Below are 21,455 nucleotides of genomic sequence, written 5' to 3'. Positions count from 1 at the left end.
AAAACATAGATAGGAGTAACTTGTCTGATTAGCAAAGTGCATGAGGTGGAGTGTGGAGAGAGATAAGAGAGGAGAGGTAGTGAGGAGCTTCAGTGTAAAAGCACTTGTAGGTGAGTAAGAGAGCCTTGAACTGTATGTGGTAACATATAGGGAACCAATGCAGTGCCTTCAGAAGAGGGACTATATGGGTGTAGCGACTTTTGTGAAAAGTAAATCATGCAGCTGAATTTAGGATAGATTGTAGTCAAACCTTTTCCATTGGAAAGAAATCAGTAGAATTAGGGGGACTTGAAATGAAACTCCAGGGAGGATGACTCAGAACCAACGTCAGGAAATATTTCTTCATAGAGAGGGTGGTGGATGCCTGGAATGCCTTTCCAGAGGAGGTGGTGAAGACAAAAACAGTAAAAGAATTCAAAGGGGCATAGGATAAACACTGTGGATCCCAAAAGGCTAGATGATGAAGTATACCAGATTGACAAACTAAAGAGTAGAAAATCACCAGTACCGGATGGTATGCATCCTAGGGTACTGAAGGAACTAAAAAATGAAATTTCTGATCTATTAGTTAAAATTTGTAACCTATCATTAAAATCATCCATTGTATCTGAAGACTGGAGGGTTGCCAATGTAAACCCAATATTTAAAAAGGGCTCCGGCAAACTATAGACCAGTGAGCCTGACTTCAGTGCTCGGAAAAATAGTGGAAACTAGAATCGTAGAGCATATACAAAGACATGGTTTAATGGAACACAGTCCACATGGATTTATTCAATAGAAGCCTTGCCTAACAAATCAGCTTCATTTTTTTGAAGGGGTTAGTTAATACACATATGGATAAAGTTGAACCAGTAGATGTAGTGTATTTGGATTTTCAGAAGGTGTTTGACAAACACCCTCATGAGAGGCTTCTAAGAAAACTAAAAAGTCATGGGACAGGAGGTGATATCCTTTTGTGGATTACAAACTGGTTAAAAAACAGGAAACAGAGAGTAGGATTAAATGATCAATTTTCTCAGTGGATAAGGGTAAACAGTGGAGTGCCTCAGGGATCTGTACTTGGACCGGTGCTTTTCAATATATTTATAAATGATCTGGAAAAGACTATGACGAGTGAGGTTATCAAATTTGCGGATGATACAAAATTATTCAAAGTAGTTAAATCACAAGTGGATTGTGATACATTACAGGAGGACCTTGCGAGATTGGAAGATTGGTCATTCAAATGGCAGATGAAATTTAATGTGGACAAATGCAAGGTGTTGCATATAGGGAAAAATAACGCTTGCTGTAGTTACATGATGTTAGGTTCCATATTAGGAGCTACCACCCAGGTAAAAGATCTATGCATCTTAGTGGATAATACTTTAAAATTGTCGACTCAGTGTGCTGCAGCAATCAAAAAAGCAAACAGAATGTTAGGAATTATTAGGAAGGGAATGGTTAATAAAATGGAAAATTTCATAATGCCTCTGTATTGCTCAATGGTGAGACCGCACCTTGAATACTGTGAACAATTATTGTCGCTGCATCTCAAAAAAGATGCAGCGACAATAATTGTCGCTGCATCTATACAACTATATCTCAAAAAAGATATAGTTGTGATTGAGAAGGTACAGAGAAGGGCAACCAAAATGATAAAGGGGATGGAACACCTCCCCTATGAAGAAAGGCTGAAGAGGTTATGGCTGTTCAGCTTGGAGAAGAGACGGCTGAGGGGGGGGGGGGATATGATAGAGGTCTTGAATGAGTAGATCTGAATTGGTTATTTACACTTTCGGATAATAGAAGGACTAGGGGGCATTCCATGAAGTTAGCAAGAAGCACATTTAAGACTAATCAGATACAATTCTTTTTACTCAACACACAATTAAGCTCTGGAATTTGTTGCCAGAGGATGTGGTTAGTGTGGTTAGTGCAGTTAGTGTAGCTGGGTTCAAAAAAGGTTTGGATAAGTTCTTGGAGGAGATGTCCATTAACTGCTATTAATCAAGTTGACTTAGGGAATGGCCTCTGCTATTACTAGCTTCAATAGCATGGGATCTTCTTGGTGTTTGGGTACTTGCCAGGCTCTTGTGGCCTGGTTTGGCCTCTGTTGGAAACAGGATGATGGGCTTGATGGGACCCTTGGTCTGATCCAGCATGGCAATTTCTTATGTTCTTAAGATGGAAATGAAGAAAAATGTTCATGGGGGTAACTTGCTGATTTGGTGGTTACTACCCTTAACCAATAAGCCTTTATACTGTTTTCAGTTCAAAGTATTTTATTAAGATTTTTAAACAAACAATAACCTAAAAAAACAAAACAAAACTATGTAGTCGGAAAAACAAAGAAAGACTTGTCATGCATAACAAAGTTGATCTGCAGGTTGACAAAGCAAAACATTAGAAAGATGGATCTATCAGGTATAATTTCAAAGCCTTCCATATCTCCTTTCATTTAGCCAGCTGATGAAATTTAATCACAACAGCTGTTTCAAACCAACATTACATGCAGACAGAATTTCTCCAAAATGTTGATTCAGTAAGCTACTGGTTTTCCAGTTAGACATAATTATTTTGAGGGCTACCACCATAAGAAGATCGAACAGCTTCTTATTTGGAGAAGAGAGCTGTATAGGTAGGGCTGCTGCCTGCAAAACCACAATGCAGTAAGAAAAAGGATACGAAAAATAAAAAATTTGAGAAATCATACACCAAATATGCTCCCAAAAGGCTTGTACAAAGGAACAGTAAAACATCACAGGAGACAGAGAAGCCTTGGGGGAGTTACAGGACCAACAGAGATGATCTGCAGAGAGACCAGCTCAGAACATGGTCCATGGCATCCCGGGTGTCCTTAGAAATTACAACAGTGATTGTGTGACACTAGAGGAAAGAGAGATATGAGTGGTGGAATTCCAAAAGTATACCCAGTCCCCATCATCATCCATATACTGCAACTCAGGCACCCAAGCATTATACAATAATTAAGGCACAGGAAACTTGACACATTTAATAGCCTTGAATAATTGGGAGGTCAAATGATCAGAGGAAATCATTGTATTAAATATTGGAAGTAAGAAAGTAAGAGAAGACAACAGAGATAACAACAAAGAACAAGACAACAGAGAATGATGAAGCTGTAGCCAGTGAAAAAATTGATATCTAGATATATGAAAACGAGAGCATATGGATTCAAATGAGAGCAAGATAGTATCTTCTACAACCTGTGTCATAAACCATAAGCTTGCCACGATTTCCAGTTAAAGCTTCTATTACCAATTTTAACTTTATGATGATATCACAGAGAAGCAAATTTAGTGTTACACCATTTCAGGGAGTTAGAAGGGAACAAACATTAAAAATCCAAAAAGGCTCTCTGAGTGGAAACAATTAGGAGGTTGTAAGACCTCTGGTGGAGAGGAGGCTGCACCACAGCCTGAGTCAAGTGATGGCTCAGGTAGCTTGGAACAGAGCTCACTGGAGGCCTCTGCTGGTAGGGATGTGCCACAGCAGACTGGATCAGGGTGCGGTGGGCAGGGCATGGTAGGCAAAACTGTGACAGCACCACTCCCTGAGACACTCACTGGTCATTAACTTCTCCAATGTGAACTTCATTGACTACCACTCTCTTGACAACTTTCTGTCAATTTTGGCAAATTTGTTTACCAGTCATCTGTGTGTAAAAGTGCCAAAGACCTTACTAAAATCTAATCAATTTACTGCTCCTCTGTGATTCACTTTAGTACCTAATTATTCAGTGAAGCCTGTTTAACCAAATCCCCTATTTGTGAAAACGAGTTGTTTAGAGTCTTGGGATTCACTTGTTTTAAGGTAAAGCACTATTCTTTTTTAAGAAGTGTTCCCTTAGCTTCACCCTCTACCAAATTTAGACTATACAGTTTTGTAATTATTTGCTTCTTTCTTGTTCCTACTTTTGTGGAGTGGGACTAAACTTGTTCCCATAAAAGTCCTTGGAATCGTCCTTGTCCCTCAAGCATTGTTTCCCAACCAGTGACCCTTTAGACCACATCAGGTGTGCCACAGAAAATGCACCACTGCCTGATGCTTAGATCCCAGCCAGCACCTAGGCTGTGCTATCAACACCTCCCAGTAACAAGTGTCACTGTCAGGGATCTTAAAACAAGTAGGAGCTCTTTTCTGTGAAGATGCCTCTTCTTTCTAGCTACAGCATGAGCCCTGGAGAATGGTAATGAATGGGCAGCATGCAGGGAATGGATAGCCAGCACTGCTTTGTGTGGTACATAGTACTCACAGCATCTCCTTATCTTCCCTCCTAAGTGTCCTGCTTTGAGTGCTTCCAGCCTTTGATTTATCCCCAGGCTGAGTAAGATAGGGAGAGGGTGCACTGAGCACTGGATGTGACACATTCTGTGCGTTGGCAACTGCTGAGGTGGAGGAGCTCTGGCAGCCATACGCAACAGCCGAGGTAACTAACTGAGCCAGTGGACCGCATCCCTTTGACTTCTCTTTTCTCCTACACTTGTGCGTAGAAGGAACTGACCTATGGTGACAAATTCACATGTGTCTCTGCCCCATGTCTGCTTTTGTTTTAAATTTTAGAAGAGAGACTGGTGGGGCTTTCAATGTTTCCCTAGGTCTTCTTTTGACTATATAAGTCCTCTCCATGTCTGCATTGCCTGCCTCATGAAGGCAGGCAATGCAGACATGTTGCCACACAACATTTTTTTTAATATAGGTGTGCCTTGGACTTGAAAAGATTGGGGAACATTGCCCCTAAACTAAAGACAAATTGAACAGATATTTGGGGATTGCAGTTAACACTTCTTTGAGCTTCTCAGTATTCTGAAGTGTACTTCATCCAGGGATGCCCTAGAGTACTGATAATGAAATATCTCCGTGTCATAAATTACTTTAGCTGTCTTGCTGAACAAATACTGTAGCAGACTTAAAAAGCCTATGGCATGTTAATGTATTTTAAATTAACACGAAATGAGAAAAACAGTTAAGCAGTTTTTAAGCTGGAAATGCATCCTGGAGGGAAAGGATAACAAGCCTAAGGAAATTCTGCAAAAAGAAGAATTAGCAACTCACTTCCTTTTTAGCCGTTTTCATAGATGCCACCCCTCTAGGATTTATACTTCTGACTTGTGAGATAAATCCTCATGTACAATTGATTTCTCCAAACAGTTGTTGCTGCACTCATTGCCAAGGTCCAGCCACCATAACAAATGCTGTGGTGATTTGTGTTTCACATTGAAGAATTTTCCTCATTCTTCAGTTTTTCAGAATTACATTGTGTGGGGTGGTCTCCTGGTGTGTATTGTTTGAGGGAGGCCGTATGTCTCTGGTGAGATTTGATCTTTCAATTGACTTTTTTTTCAGAAACAGCAATTTCTATGCAAAGTAGTTGAGTGGATTAATACCCCTTTCAATAAAGAACATCGGTTTTATAGCCTCTATAATTCAAAAGTACTGAACTGTGGTATAATATTTAGAGAAATCTTTAAAGGATGCGATACTCCAATCTGAGATGATTAGAATGGTCCATCTCTGGTGTTAAGGCAACAGTATTGTCTACAGTGAATAGCTCAAAATAGCAGTTTGCCTATTTCTTAGCTTGATTGCTTCTTTTTTTGTCTTATTTCTATATTACCTCTTTTTCTTTGTTAATATATTTCATATATTTTTATACGTTTTGTAAGCAAAGCTTTCTGCTTTTTGTTAAGACCATATCCTCTGTTTTTGATTACTGGACTTAAAAAGATAAACATCTTTAAAATATGCAGTTAAAATCTGTCAAAGCTAGCATCAGGACTCTAAATAAATGGAATAAAATTAGGATTACAAATTTGTATTCCTTTCTTTGGATGTGGGGATATTTTTCATTTAGTAAAAAGCATGATTTTTTTCATGTCCTAACACAGGTGTAGTACGTATAAAAGTGATGGTGATGCATTTAATGCTAGAAAAATGGATGTTTCTTGTCTGTGGAATGAGTTTAGAGCATCTTCTGGGGTATTCAAGTTTGTACTGAGGAATGCTTGACTCTGGCTCTCATCTTTCTAAGGCAGGCAAAATGAGTACAGATTTTAATTGAAGAATAGTAAACGTTTAGTTTTGGGCCGTCTGGTATGCACTGAAAGGTAGATTTTCAAACCAATGCGCGCGTGTCCATATGCGCATTGGTTCCCAGCGTACGAACATGGACGTGATCATTTTATAAAATATGACAACCATGCGTACATGCCCACCGTATTTTTACATCTGTGCACGTATGTGCAGGCGTCCCGTGACTCACACATGCAGGGGGGGACGATTTTCTAAAGTACGCGTGGTGACGCGATCGGGCCTTTGCACAGTTCCCTTCCAGTCCGCTCCAATTAAGTTCCTTCCCAGTCCTCTCCAATTAAGGAGCGGACTGGGAAGGAACTTTCCTATAACCCTACCTACTCTTCCTCCTTTTTCCCCTCTCCTCCCTGACTCCTAAACTAAACTGAACTATCTCCTATTTTTTTCTTTTCATACTTACTGCTCCTCTGGAGCAGAAATATCTTCCGCACGCTGGCTGGCTCCTGGCGTGCGCTTCCCTGGGACAGGGCCTAATGGCCGCTGTCCTGGCTGGACCTGCCATGGCCCTGCCCTGCCCCAGCCTGCCCTGTTAGTTGGCCTGGCACTTTGGCGTGTATCACGGGTTAGGTGCGTGGCCGGGCCATTTTGAAAATGCGCGTGGTGTGCACAGGGCCTGGCCACTCATGTAACCCCCAATTTTTACGTGTGCAGGGCTTTTAAAATGTGGGCATATGTGTAGATATGTGAAAGAATGAGCCATTTAGATTTTGTTTGTAAAGATGATATGCCTAAACAATCTGGAGTCAATATGCAAAGCCATGTAACCAGATAGCTCACAAGTTATCTGACTAAACAGCAACGTTTTGAAAATTGAGCCCCTTCTCCAGCTAGATTTAAGTTGAATCAGTGTTAGCTGATTAAAATATAGCCGGATAAAAAAGTAGAGTTCTGTGGCAGTGTAAAGTTATCTGGCTAATTTAGCAGTTTTCTAACTCTCTCCAGCTAAGTTAGCTGGATAACACTAGGATTGCAACAGAGCAGTCCTATTGTTATCCAGTCATATGTGGCTATCAAAAGATATTTGGTTAAGGTGCAGCACAAAGACAGAAAAAAAAATTGGGGCATTACAGCTCAATCACCCAGATGCATACCCTTGAAAACACTTAGAAATAAGTTGGGCCATATCATCCAATCATACCTATCCTCTCTCCCATAGTTTTTTTTAAAAATAAAAGGTGTAGGGCCTAGTGGCTGTAGGTCAGAGGACCCCCCTCCCATTGTTAAACAATACAACTAATCCTCTGATTACACCCTCCCCACCTACCCGCAAACTCCAGCTGATACCAGGGAGCACCCTCCCTTCAGATCTATCAAATCCTACCCCGGAGCGGTAGTATCTTACCCACTCCTGCCTCTTCCAGGGTGGAAGTGGCATCAGATGATACAGCTGAACTTATTTCTAAGTCTTTTGAGGGGTGTGGGGCTTGGGAAATGAGCCTTATTTTTATGGGTGAGGAGCTGCCTTGAAAATTCAGAATATGCTGCCTAACGTGCTTTGCTTTTGTACTGTGCTTTTTTCCCCTTATGTCTGCATATCAGAACCTCAGACCATAAAAGTCAGGGCCCATGTTGGTTGTCCTCTGAATCAAATTCCCTTTTTCCCCCACATGCCGTCAAAGTGGAGAGACATGTCAAAATGGAGAGCAGTTGTGTCAAAAGCATCAAGACTTATTGGTTATGAGTAGTAATCCCCATGCATATTGTGAAGGATAGTAACCACCACCGAGCAGGTTATCCCCAGTCACCCTTTCCTTCATTTCCATCCTTCAGCCTTTATGGATCCATAGTGTTTATCACATGCCCCTTTGAATTCTCTGACTGCTTTTGTGTTCACCACCTTCTCCGGAAGAGCATTCCAAGCATCCACCACTCTTGCCATGAGGAAATGTTTCTTGACATTGGTTCTGAGTTGTCTCCCCTGGACTTTCATTTCGTGACCTCTAGTTCTACTGTTTCCTTTCCAACAGAACAGGTTCGAAGTACGTGCATCATCTCCTCTGTACCTCCTCTCTTCCAGTGTGTACAAATGCAGATCCTTCAGCATCTCCTCATAAGTCTTCTGATACAAGCCCCATACTGTTACAATCCTCATCTCTGATCTGAAGTGACTCCGGCATAGCCTACATCCTCCAGGAGTGTATAAGGAAGCCTTTAGCAACCAGTCAGCACTTCAGCAACAGGTCTCTTGGTGCCCCTGTGTTCCAGTGCGTGTTGCTATTCCTGCTTTGTTCCTTGCTCTGTGTTCCTTGTCATGGTTCCTTGCCTTGTCCCTTGCTTCTCTGTGCTCTGTTCATTGTCCAGTTCCTTGCCTGTTCACTTTTGTTCCAATTCCTGCTTGTTCCTTTCCTTGCTTGTCCTGTCTAGTGGACTGACTTCCTGGATCCTAACCCTGGTCTAGTCTCCATCCTAATGCTGTCTGCTGCCTGCCCTGAACTCTGGCTTGTTACTCATTCTGCTGTCTGCTGCCTGCCTTGACCCATGCTTGCCTGGATTCTTCTCTTTGATTGCCCTGGGGACCCATCTAATTTCTGCCGGCCTGTGGAACCCAAGGGCTTAACCTGCAGGAATGTGGCTGTATATACAAATCTTCAGTGGATACCATGTCTAATTCTCCACCAGTTGACGGGGTAGGCCTAGTGGGCTTGCTCACTATTCAGCGTCTCTCAGCTGTCAGCACTAGGGGTCCACTTCTCCAACAAGCATTACACATACCATTTTGGTCGCTTTACTTTTGACCACCTCCATCCTGTCTCTAACATTTTTGAGATAGGGCTCTAGTACTGAACCCAGTACTCCAAGTGTGGCCTCACCAAGGACCTGTAGAAGAGCATCACCACTGCTGATGTAATAAGGTGCGCTGAAGCTACCGCGGGTTTGTGCGTGGATGTATGCGCGTTTGTACGCATGTTTTCCCACGCAAAGCGCTATATGGGGATGTAATAAGGGTTTTCTGAGCGGGAAAAAAGTGCATACAAACGTGCTTTCAGATTCATGGTTTTTCCTGCGTGAATGCATGCTAACGGCATGCAAAGGAGGCGATTAGCTAATCATAGGCAATGCAGGAAGCTGTGCTAATGCTAGTGCGGGTTTTTTTAATGCGGGTTTTTTAGCACCACAAGTTGAGTGTCGGTGCCGACTCAGGGGGCCTATGTTGGCATCCGAGCGTCCTAAAAACCACCTAGCTGAGCGCCTATCTTGGCATCCGAGAGGCCAGCTTAGCCAGGTGATTTTCTAGGTGCCCGATCATAAAGATTTGCGACCAAGTTTCTAGATCAGTGGCTGAGTGGCAAGATTAGGTAGGCGTCTTTCTGGGCGCCCAATCGTATAGGTTCACGACCAACATAGCACCTAGCTCAGCGCCTGAGTGGCAAGATTAGCTAGACGCCTTTTTGGGTGCCTGATCGTATAGATTTTTCTGTCACAAACAGAGCCCAAGCGGCTTGATAAGCACCTAGCTGAGCGCCTATCTCGGCTTCAGAGAGGCCAGCTTAGCTAAGTGCTTTTCTCGGCGTCCAAGCAGCCAGCTTATGTAGGCGCTTCCCTGGGTGGACAGATACACGGCCAGAAGAGTGGCAAGATTGTTAAGCACCTATCTTACTGTTATGTCAATGTGAATTTGCATACAAAAATATTTGCCATGTTTTCTGCAGCACAGTTATTGGAAATATTAAAATAACTTTCCAGGGTAATACTTTCACTTAATAAGGAGACTTGTTGGCTTGCTCACTTGCTTTTATGCGCGGATTATCGGTGTGGGTTTTGAGCGCGAATGCTGCTGCTAATTACATAGGGCCTTGCCATGCTTAGGTATGCACATTTTCCCATATGTGTGTGGATTTCTGCGCACAAATCATTTGATTAATTTGTTTTTTACATTCCCGGAAGCAGCAGCTTCAGCTGCGCCTGGTGATCAAAACCTATGCTCATAACTAGCACCTGTTTTCCGCGCGTCGTCTTACATCGGCCCCTCTATGCAGCCCAAAATTCTTCTAGCTTTAGCTATTGCCATGCCACATTTCTTCACCGCCTTCAGATCACCAGTCACTATCACCCCAAGGTCCCTCTCCCATTCTGTGCACATTAGTCTTTCACTGCCCATCACATACAACTCTTTTGGATTACCACATCCCAGATGCATGACTCTGCACTTCTTGGCATTGAATCCCAGCTGCCAAATCTTCGACCATTCTTCAAGCTTTCTAAATCACTTTTTATTCTCTCTACTCTTTCAGGCATGTCCACTCTATTTCAGAAGTTGGTATCATCCGCAAATATACAAACTTTACCTTCTGTCCCTTCCACAATGTTTCTCACAAAGATATTGAACAGAACTGGTCCCAACATCGATCCCTGTGGCATTCCACTTAACACAGCTCTCTCTTCAGAGTAGGTTCCATTTACCATTACACACTGTCTCTATCAATCAACCTGTTTGTAATCTACACCACTACCTTGGCACCCACTCTCAAGCTTCTCATTTTGTTCATGAGTCTTCTATGTGGGACTGTGTTAAAAGCTTTACTAAAATCCAAGTAAATCACATCAAGTGGTCTTCCCTGGTCCAATTTTCTAGTCACCCAATCAAAAAAATCAATCAGATTTGCCTGACAGGACCTTCCTCTGGTGAATCCATGCTGCCTCGAGTCCAGCAACTTACTGAATTGTAGATAGTTCAGTATCCTTTCTTTCAGCAGTGTCTCCATTAATTTTCCCACCACTGAGATGAGGCTAACCGGCCTATAGTTTCCAGCCTCCTCTCTGCTACCACTCTTATGAAGCGGGTTCACAACCGCTCTTCTCCAATCTCATGACACTACTGCTGTTTCCAGGAATCTATTGAACAGGTCATTTAGCGAACCCGCCAAGTTTATCACGTAAGTTTTTCCCCCTACGAAAAGTGGAGGGGGAAAAACTTACGTGATAAACTTATTCACACTGACTTTCCAGTGTCACAGGATCCTGACAGTGTGGTCGGTCATTATCCATGCGGTCGTTGTACAGTGTGTTCTTATACGTCACCCACTACCTGTTTCACTCATCCAGTTACTCAAAAAATTTTTCAGTTACGATCTCACTCCGACTGCATCACATCTGGAGTTGTTTATGTTATCACCTGTCCTTGTCCTTTGATATACGTTGGGAAAACCTCTCGCATGGTGAAAACCCGGATTATAGAGCATTGCTCCAATATTCGCCATTCGCGAGAGAACGAACCCCTGGTTGATCATTGGATAAAAAAATCGCATACCCTTTCAGACCTTGTATACAGTGTGATTGAGGTGTTTCCGCGGCCGCCCCGAGGTGGTAACTATGCTGAACAGTTAGGTCGGATTGAACAACGCTGGATCTTCACTTTAGACTCAGTGTCTCCGAAGGGCCTGAACCGGGAAATCGAATGGTTTCTATTCACTTAGAGTCCTGAGTAACAGGGTAGGTTGGTCTGCATTCCTGCTGAGGTGCACTACAGGAACGGGAACCAATGAACGGGGTCCTCTGACCCACGTGATTGGTTCTCCTGTAGGTTTTTGGCGCCTTCTGCCTAGCTTTAAATACCTGTCAGTGGTTAAGAGTAGTGTGCTCCCTGTCACCTTTCAAGTACGTTTGCTGTCAGGTATGTTATGACTTTCTGTACTCTTTTGCAACATGGTCGGTCGTAAGTCCTGTTTTGTTGTCCTGATGTTTACTTTTGTTTTACAGCTTTCTTGTGAATTCCTGGTGGCGAGCCCTCCCGATGCAGCCCGCGGCGAAACACGGGACCGTGTCGGGGGACGCCATTAAGCTATTTCCTGTATAATTCAGTGGAGTTGCCATATTTGAAGAAATAAAAAAACTTTAATTTGTACACACTTTGTGAGTGTTCTGTCAGGATTGAACACTTATCTGCACTTTGTGTGTTCTGCGATATTGCTCTAAGTGCAGTCTCTGCTCGTTATGTACTTTTGGTAATTGAAATCTCCCATTATTATTGCACTGCCAAATTGGTTGGCTTCCCTGATTTCTCTTAGCATTTCATCATCTGTCTGACCATTTTGTCCAGGTGGACGGTAGTATACTCCTATCACTATACCCTTACCCAACACACATGGGATTTCTACCCATATAGATTCTACTGAGCATTTAGTCTCTTGTATGACCTGTTGGACTCTATACCCTCCTGAACATAAAGTGTCACACCCTGACCAAGTTGATCCTCCCTATCATTGCGATATAATTTGTACCCTGATAAACACTGTCCCATTGGTTGTCCTCCTTCCACCAAGTCTCTGTGATGCCAATTATATCAATCTCATCATTTGCTGCTATACACTCTAACTCTCCCATCTTACTACTTAGACTTCTGGCATTGGCATACTGACATTTCAAAGTGTGTTTTTTGTTTGTATTAACCTGCTTTTCAGTTGTTAGGGATAATTCGGAAATCATTAGCTTAGGCGATTTTTTATATATAGGCACATGGACTATGTTTGCTTTTAATGGAACCTTTCTGTTGGGATGCCCTAACTCTCCTGTCTCATTAGTATCCTTCAAGGATACATTTCTCCGAACCATACACTGCTGAGTGACTGTTGGCTTTCCCCCTTGTTCTAGTTTAAAAGCTGCTCTATCTCCTTTTTGAAAGTTAGTGCCAGCAACTTGGTTCCACTCTGGTTAAGGTGGAGCCCATCTTTTTGGAAAAGTCTCCCCTTTCCCCATAAGTTTTCCCAGTTCCTTACAAAGCTGAATCCCTCTTCCCTGCACCATTGTCTCATCCACACATTGAAAGTCTGGAGCTCTGCCTGCCTCTGGGGACCTGCACATGGAATAGGAAGCATTTCAAAGAATGCCACCCTGGAGGTTCTGGATTTCAGCTTCCTACCTAAAATCCTAAATTTGGCTTCTAGAACCTCTTTCTCACATTTTCCTATGTCGTTGGTGCCCACATGTACCTTGACAGCCGGCTCCTCCCGAGCACTGTCTATAATCCTATCTAGGTGATGCGTGAGGTCTGCCACCTTTGCACCAGGCAGGCAAGTTACCAGGCGGTCCTCACGTCCACCAGCCACCCTGCTATCTACATTTCTAATAATCGAATCGCCAACTATGATGGCCGGCTTAACCCTTCCCTCCTGGGCAGTAGCCCTGTGAAACTTGTCCTCAGTGTGAGAGGACAATACATCCCCTGGAGAGCAGGTCCTTGCTACGGGATCACTTCCTGCTACACCAGGGTGATGTTCTCCTACTGGGAGACCTTTCTGATCCAAGGCAGCACTAGGGCTGCCAGACTGGATTTGGGACTTGGCTACTATGTCCCTGAAGGTCTCATCAATGTACCTCTCTGTCTGACTCAGCTCCTCCAAGTCTGCTACTCTAGCCTCCAGAGATCAGACTCGTTCCCTGAGAGCCATGAGCTCTTTGCACCGAGTGCACACATACTGTCGGGTAAAAAATCATACATGTGACACTCAATGCAAAAGACTGGAAAGCCCCCCTCTTGCTGCTGGACTGCTGCCTTCATCTTAGTTTAATTGAGTTCCTAGTTAAATTTAGGACACTAAGGGAGATGGAATGAGAGTACTTTCAATTTACAGGTGAATTTACTAATTAATCAGATAGTGTCCTACAAGGGGATGATTAAACTTTCAATAATGGCTGGTACAATAGTATGATTTAGATAAGACCCTGATTGATTTTTAATGAGAAAGTGTCTCGTGCCTAAAAATCAAGGGGTGGGTGGGAAAGACAGACACTAGAATTAACTCTCTCTGGTTTGCTTATTACCACAGACACACACAAACTCTAAAGAATATATCCCTTCATTTCACCTTTCACCAAACTTTTATAAGCCCTAAAATTTCTGAAAGCTATATTTACCAATCCTCTTTAACCACCGTTCACTCAGTTAATGGAGGGGTTTGAGTTCCGGTCCTCCTCTACTGCAAAGGGTGCGGGGCCTCTGGAAGCTGGGGCTGTGGAAGTCAATCCCTGGATCGCTTGTGGTGACCTCTGGACTCCTCTCCCAGGGGATGCTGGGAGCAGTATTCAGATGAGCCTTTCGCTCCTCCTCTACTGTCCACATTCAGTTTTCCTAGCTCTTCCCACACATACTCTTCTATAAAAGGAGTTGTGTCTAGTCCATTCCCTTCTACGGTCTTGTCAGCCAGCAACGGTCCTTCTCCAGGGTCTTCTTTAGTGAGCACAGAACTGAAGTATTTGTTTAATATTTCCACCATTTCTTTGTCTGAATTGGCACATTGCACCTCGTCACCTTTCAATTTCACTATACCACTTCAGGCTTTCTTTCTCTTATATATCTGAAAAATGTTTACCACCTCTCTTCTCTTGGGCAATCCTTTCTTCCACTTGACCTTTTACTTTTCTGATTTCTTTCTTCTCCCTCATTTTCACCAGGTATTGTTCCCTGTGTTCCTGTGTTTTGGGATTCTTTATACTTCCTGAATGCTGATCTTTTTGCCTTTATTTTTGCAGCCACCTCCTTTGAGAAAGAAATTGGTTTCTTTTTCCTTGAACGTTTTTTACTTTCCTAACATATAGATTTGTTGTCTTGGTAATAGCTCCTTTTAATTTAGACCACTGTTTTTCCACCTCTTCCATTTTCTCCCAGTCTTCTAGTTCTTCCTCTATGTACATCCCCATTTTGTCAAAGTCCCTATATATGAAATTCAAATCTCTGGTCTTCGTGTGATTTCTTTGTACCTTATTTGCAGTATCAGTCCATACCCTCTGATGATCACTTGTATTCAAGTGGGTATCTGTCCGGACATTATAGACATCTTCATTTGTGAGCACTAGGTCCAGGATTACACTGTCCCTCATGGGATCCAATACCATTTGTTTGAGCATAGACCCTTGGAGGGCATCCACCATCTCTCTACTTATCATAGATTCCTCAGAAGGGATACCCCAGACTACATCCGGCAGATTAAAATCTCCAATTAGCAACACTTCTCCCTTCTTTCCCATCTTTTTGATGTCATTGATCAGATCTCTGTCCAGCTCTTCTGTCTGAATTGGAGGCCTTTAGACCACACCTATGTAAATGGAAGCATCATCATCTTTTTTTAGACTAGCCTATAATGCTTCTTCTCTACCCCACGTCCCTTGTATTTCAGTTGCTTGGATATTGCTTCTGATATAAAGTGCTACTCCTTCCACTTTCCTGTCCTTTCTGACCTTCTGTAATAAGTTATAACCAGGGATGGCTATATCCCAGTCATGTGACTCCGTAAACCATGTTTCTGTAACAGCAACTATATCCAGATCTGCTTCCGCCATTAGAGCCTGCAGGTCTGGGATTTTATTGCCCAGACTACAAGCATTTGTGCCAATAGTTTTCCAGCTTCTCTCCTTTATGTTGCTGCTGCTCTTGGTCTTTTTTTTGTGCCTTATTCAGCTGAGTTTTTTTATCCTCTTCACCCATGACATAGAACACATGACATAGAACACAGCTTGTTTTACTGACAGACGTTAACTGGTCTGTAATTTTTATTTATATCTCAGAAATCCATGAATCAATATAACTTGTGTCCTGATAACATGACAAGATGGCTTCTGTGGTTAACAGACTAAATATTAGCTTATCTCAGATTTTCTTTCCAGGAAGTGAATTAAAGAGAGCATGATACAACTCTTATTGCTTATACAGAGCTAGAAGATAGATTCCAGTGTGGTTAAAATTGCCAATCTCGGGTGGCAGGAAATTGAATCATTCTGACAGCTTCACAGAGTTTATAGAATACTGCAGCAGTACATGACCTTTTTCAGCCAAGATGCTGAATTGACTGTGGTTATGTGTCACAGGATATGACTCAGCTCAGCACCAACAGAAAACTGGAAAATAAACCATACCACAATGGATAGACTCTGAAAACAAAGCTATATTTGCAAATTAGTATTGTTGGAGATAATTTATTATTAATAATGGTAGTTTCCTGTTGCATAATGCTTTGTTTATTAATTGTTCGTTGGATTATTGCACAGTTATTAATTTTCTGCTGCTTGTTTAAAGCATTTACAGAAGTTTTAATTAGTGTACATTCACATTGATTGATGTCCAGGAAAGATTTAATAATGCCATTAACCTTTGGAATATGGAGGTTCTGAATGAACATTGTACAATCATGAGTGCAGTAAGAGCCAATTTAAAAGCATATACATGAGAAAAATTAGATTTGTAATTTATGCTTTTTTCTATGTAAAAGTTAATAAGAGGCATCAGCGGGACTAAATTTGTAATTTATCATTTCATTAAATTAGAGTATTTGAGTATGCATACAACTGTTATTTCATATTTACATCAGCATTAGTTTTGGGATGTCAAATAATTTTATTCATTTGACATTTATAGAGATTTATTTTTAATTCTTTGTTTTTAATGGACAGTGGTTACCAAGTTATTTTTTTCTTTGAGGGTCTTAAGAGCTTTGACAAAATCAAGTGACCTATCACAAAATCAGATCGCAACAATCGCAAATTGTGATACTTTATTTCCTACAATTTTGTTCTGGGAGTTTTGATGCTGTATATCAACAGTATAAACAAAATAAATGTATGAGTAATTGTTAAGTTAAATATTTCCAGTTTTGCTTAGCGTGCTGACTTCTTGTTTATTTCTAAGGAGATTTTAGTGTTGCAATATTTTGGAAGTGCCTGTCACTTAAATACCCACACATACGGGATTCATGGAAAGCTGTGGAAATGTCTAGATCCTTTTCGGGGCATGTATAAGATGTCCCACTCTGTATCGCAATGTGGGGACCACTTTGTCCTTTTTCGTTTACAGATGACATTGGATGCTTAATTAATTTGTCACTGGAACTTGTTTCTGTATGATTGGGTCACCTCAGTTGTCTATTCTTTTTTTCCTCTCCTTTCTCAGTAATTGCTTTAGCTAGTTGTTTTTTGCTCATATTTAAGCCTTCTTGTCTTTTTCATTGCAGATCACTAAGTCCCAGTTGTTTTCTGTGGAGCTTGAATTTGTGGCCTTAGTTGACCTCTGTTTTCCTGCCATTTCAGATTTTAATATTGCCACATCTGTTTTTCTTCTGATGTCGGAGAAGAAACTCAACAACTTCAAATGGTGCTTGTGCTGTAATTTAAAAAAATGTCCATAAGGATCATCATTATAATCGTTTAATTTTGGACATACTTTTCCACCATACCAGTTCAAAACATGATACATGGAACTCCACAAGCAAATAACAGAATACCAGGCAATTCAGTACCATTCATTAGTGGTGATTGTGAATAGGAGATTTGTGGCACTGTGAGTGGTCGGTGGCTGGTGAGAGAACAGGCTCAGGCTGGACTTTGGGTATTTTCTCATAAGCTTTTTATTAGTCACAGAAAAATATAACAAAAGCAGCTCTGCTTGTCTTACCAGTTCTTAAAACAAAAGACAGCAGTATTGACCTTCCCTAGGCTCCTTCTCTTTCTTAGGGCCTCTGGGGTAGATTTTCAAAAACGGCGCGTTGGCGTACTTTTGTTGGCGCTCCAGGCGCCAACAAAAGTACGCGGGATTTTAGTAGATACGCGCGTAGCCGCTAAAATCCTGGATCGGCGCGCGCAAGGCTACTGATTTCGTGTAGCCGGCGCGCGCCGAGCCGCGCAGCCTACCTCCATTCCCTCCAAGGCCGCTCTGAAATCGGAGCAGCCTCGGAGGGAATTTGCTAACGCCCTCCCCTCACCTTCCCCTCACCTTCCCCCCCCTTCCTCTACCTAACCCACCCCCCCCCTACCTTTGTTGGGGGATTTACGCCTCCCAGAGGGAGAAGTAAATCCCTGTGCGCCAGAGGGCCGCTGGCGCGCCTAGACGCAACCCGGGGGCGGTTCCGGAGGGCGCAGCCACGCCCCCAGACCCGCCCCCGAAACGCCCCGCCCCGACACGCCCCCCTCGGAAAACCCCGGGACTTACGCGAGTCCCGGGGCTCTGCGCGCGCCGGTAGGCATATTGAACATAGGCGCACCGGCGAGCAGGGCTCTTAAAATCCGCCCCTCTATGTTTTGCCTTCTTATCTCCTAAGGAAAGCTCTTTCAGCTCTGAGGGAGTTTTCCTTAGGAGATAAAAAGCTAGACCCCCTTCTAGTTTATGGCTTAAGGTAGACCAGGATAAATGCCTAGTCTTCAGCTTTTAAGGAGGGTCTAACATATACTTCTTTACAAGAGATACAAAACGTTATAACTTACAATTCAGTACAGTTTAAGGGGAAGCAGGGCAGGCTCGGAATAAACTGCAGCCTGTTGTTTAAGCCATTAGCTGCGTAGTGTCGTTTTGTACAGGGGGCGGGGGAGATACGAGTGAGCTGAAGTCTTGCATACCTATGTTCTAAAACCAGTTGGGAAAGGAGATGGTACAAGAAGCTATAACCTGCAGTTCAATAGCAGCAAAAAAAAAAAAAGTTACAAATTATTAGGAAGGGAATGGTGAATAAAATGGAAAATGTCATAATGCCTCTATATTGCTCCATGGTGAGACCACAACTTGAGTACTGTGTACAGTTCTGGTTGCCTCATCTCAAGATATAGTTACGATGGAGAAGGTACAGAAAAGGGTGACCAAAATGATCAAGGGGATGGAACAGCTCCCCTATGAGGAAAGGCTAAAGAGGTTAGGGCTGTTCAGCTTGGAGAAGAGACAGCTGAGGGGGGGATATGATAGAGGTCTTTAAAATCATGAGAGGTCTAGCACAGGTAAATATGAATTGGTTATTTAATCTCGGAAATAGAAGGACTAAGGGGCACTCCATGAAGTTAGCAAGTAGCACATTTAAAACTAATTGGAGAAAATTCTTTTTCACTCAACACATAATTAAGCTCTGGAATTTGTTGTTAGAGGATGTGGTTAGTGCAGTTAGAGTAGCTGTGTTTAAAAAAGGTTTGGATAAGTTCTTGGAAGAGAAGTCCATTAACTGCTGTTAATCAAGTTGTCTTAGAGAAAAGTCACAGCTATTACTGGCATCAGTAGCATGGGATCTACTTAGTGTTTGGGAACTTGCCAGGTACTTGTAGCCTGGAATGACCACTGTTTGAAACAGGATTCTGGGCTTGATGGACCCTTGGTTTGACCCAGTATGGCAATTTCTTATGTTCTTATGTTCTAATTGGGAATAGGAGACAGTGTTGCAAAAGTTAGAGACTCATAACATAAGTTAAGCTTGACAGATAAGATGTACGTGAGTTGGGAGTATACAAATCAGTGAAGTGGGGAAGTACAGGCTATGGTTGGCATGCAAATTATCACATTTAATTCCTACATTATCTGGGCTTAAGCATTATGTCCATGGTTGTGTCATCTGCTCAAAAATGTTGTTGTGCCATCAAATTCCAGAGATTGTGCCTGCTGGACATCTTCAGTAAGACCTAAAAGTTCAGCGTACTGTCATTGGTGCTGAAAGCATTGTTATTGAAGGACTAGTGAGCTGAACCAACCACTAGTGATCCATAGACAGTGATAGGTCCTTCATTCTCCATGGAGTCAGATTTCAAGAAGGGGCACAGGAGCAGAGAACTTTCCCGATCCTCAACTTATGATTTGCTGGTGCTGATTTCAGATCTGAGAGGAGTTGAACACCAAACCGTGTGTATGATATGCTGGTGACCATGGACCACTGCTCCACGGTTGGTGTCCTGCATCTCTTGGTGCATCTCTTGGTGCGGGGTCCAGCAATTTTCTGGGGCCTCGGCATGGCTTCCGGCATCCTTCTTCGCCACGATATCTGGCTGCACTGAGTAGGCCCTGTAGTAATTCACCAGTTTTATAGACCCAGCAGCCCCACCTGCAGATGGCATAGGCTGATGAAGTCAACATTGCTGCAATATAAAGGGAGATCCAGTCCATTGGGCTAGCACCTGAGCAACCGATTCTCCCTTGTTCCTGTACTAGTAGTTGTTCCAGTTGTTGTTTCCTGGTTTTGACTCTTGCCTTACCATGACTTTGATTCTGCTTGCTGCCTGCTAAGAGTTTTTGCCTGACCTGGACTCTGCTTCTATTTGCTATGTGCCTAGACTCCTGCCTGACCTCTGCCTCTGTACAAACTCCACCTGCCTCGATCTTCCCTGCCGACCATGTCTCTGCCTCACGATTCGGTACTATTTCTCGGCCTGTCAGTCAGCATTTTAGGCTTCCCCCTCCAAGCCCATGACAGTGTAGAAGCATCAAATGCTTGGCATTAAGCCTCATCAGTACAAAGATCTGTAAGTAATGATCTGCTTCTTAACAGCTACAGATCAGCTCATGATTTTTTTGTGCTAAACTGGAGTATTGGTTTACTCCATGCATACCGACCAATTCCTCTCATTGCCATGTCCATCCAAAAGATCCCTTCAGACAAGATGAGGGTAATGCACATGGCACCAGCGTGGCCATGGCAAGTGTGGTATCCATATCTTTTCTCTCAATTCAATCTCCAGCTCCATTGGGAATATCTCTGATTCTCATCACACAGGAGGTAGGCAGGCTTTGCCATCTCAACGTGCCAGTGCTGGTCCTCATGGCAAGTATGTTGAATGCATAGTAGTCTCTTCTTTGCTCTTTCCAAAAGAGATGGAGGATGTTCTGATTTCTGCTAGGAAACGTTTAGTCAGAAGATCCATCAGCTTCAAATAGAATAGATTTTCAAATTGGTATATGACCAGCCAGCTTGGCCCATTCTCATGTGACATAATAGACTTCCTTAAGTATTTTTTCTCCCTCTGGTTCTCAAGCTTTAGTACCTCTTCAGTCAAAATTCATCTCAGTGCCATTGTGGTGTATTGTCAGTAGGTGAAAGGGGCTTCAAACTATCTCCACATCCTGGTATCAAGATTCATGAAAGGACTGTGGCATTCCAAGCCTCCAGTCACTACACCTCTAATGCCATGAGATCTCAATGTATTCCTAGCTGAACTCTTGAAACTTCCTATCGGTGGACTTGGTTTCGTACCTGGAAAGTATTTCTTGTGGCCATAACTTCGGCAGAAAGAGTAAGTGAACTACAAGATTTGGTTTCATATTTACCATTCTTTCAATTTTTTCACAATAGGGTGGTTCTATTAGCTCATCCCAAGTTCCTTCCGAAAGTTGTATCTGCATTTCACATTAATCAAGCCATTGTACTATCTATATATTTTTTAATGATATCTTTATTCATTTTAATAACCAATATTAATACCATATAGAAAAAAACAGACATAAACAAGAATCATTTGCATCGTAGCATAATATAAACAAGAACATAGGACTCATTAAAAGATGAAAACAAATAAAGCTTCAAACATATCTCGCATAAGACTATAAATCCCCTACTCCCCCCTCCCTTTCTTATATCAAGTCAACCAGTAAAAACCAGGAGGTAATTCTGAAGAAGCTCTGTCACCTTTGGACA

At 42.5% G+C, this 21,455-nt stretch overlaps 1 protein-coding gene across 1 annotated transcript in view; it reads left to right on the top strand.

The window, feature by feature from the left end:
• Window positions 1-21,455, top strand: part of ULK4 (unc-51 like kinase 4) — a 1,180,200-nt gene that overhangs the window by 438,585 nt on the left and 720,160 nt on the right. The gene's annotated exons all lie outside the window — the stretch shown is intronic.

Source organism: Rhinatrema bivittatum, chromosome 2 (assembly GCF_901001135.1).
Source record: "Rhinatrema bivittatum chromosome 2, aRhiBiv1.1, whole genome shotgun sequence".
Taxonomy (NCBI): domain Eukaryota; kingdom Metazoa; phylum Chordata; class Amphibia; order Gymnophiona; family Rhinatrematidae; genus Rhinatrema; species Rhinatrema bivittatum.
The sequence above is the reverse complement of the archived record's forward strand: the minus strand, read 5'-3'. Positions and strand labels throughout refer to the sequence as shown.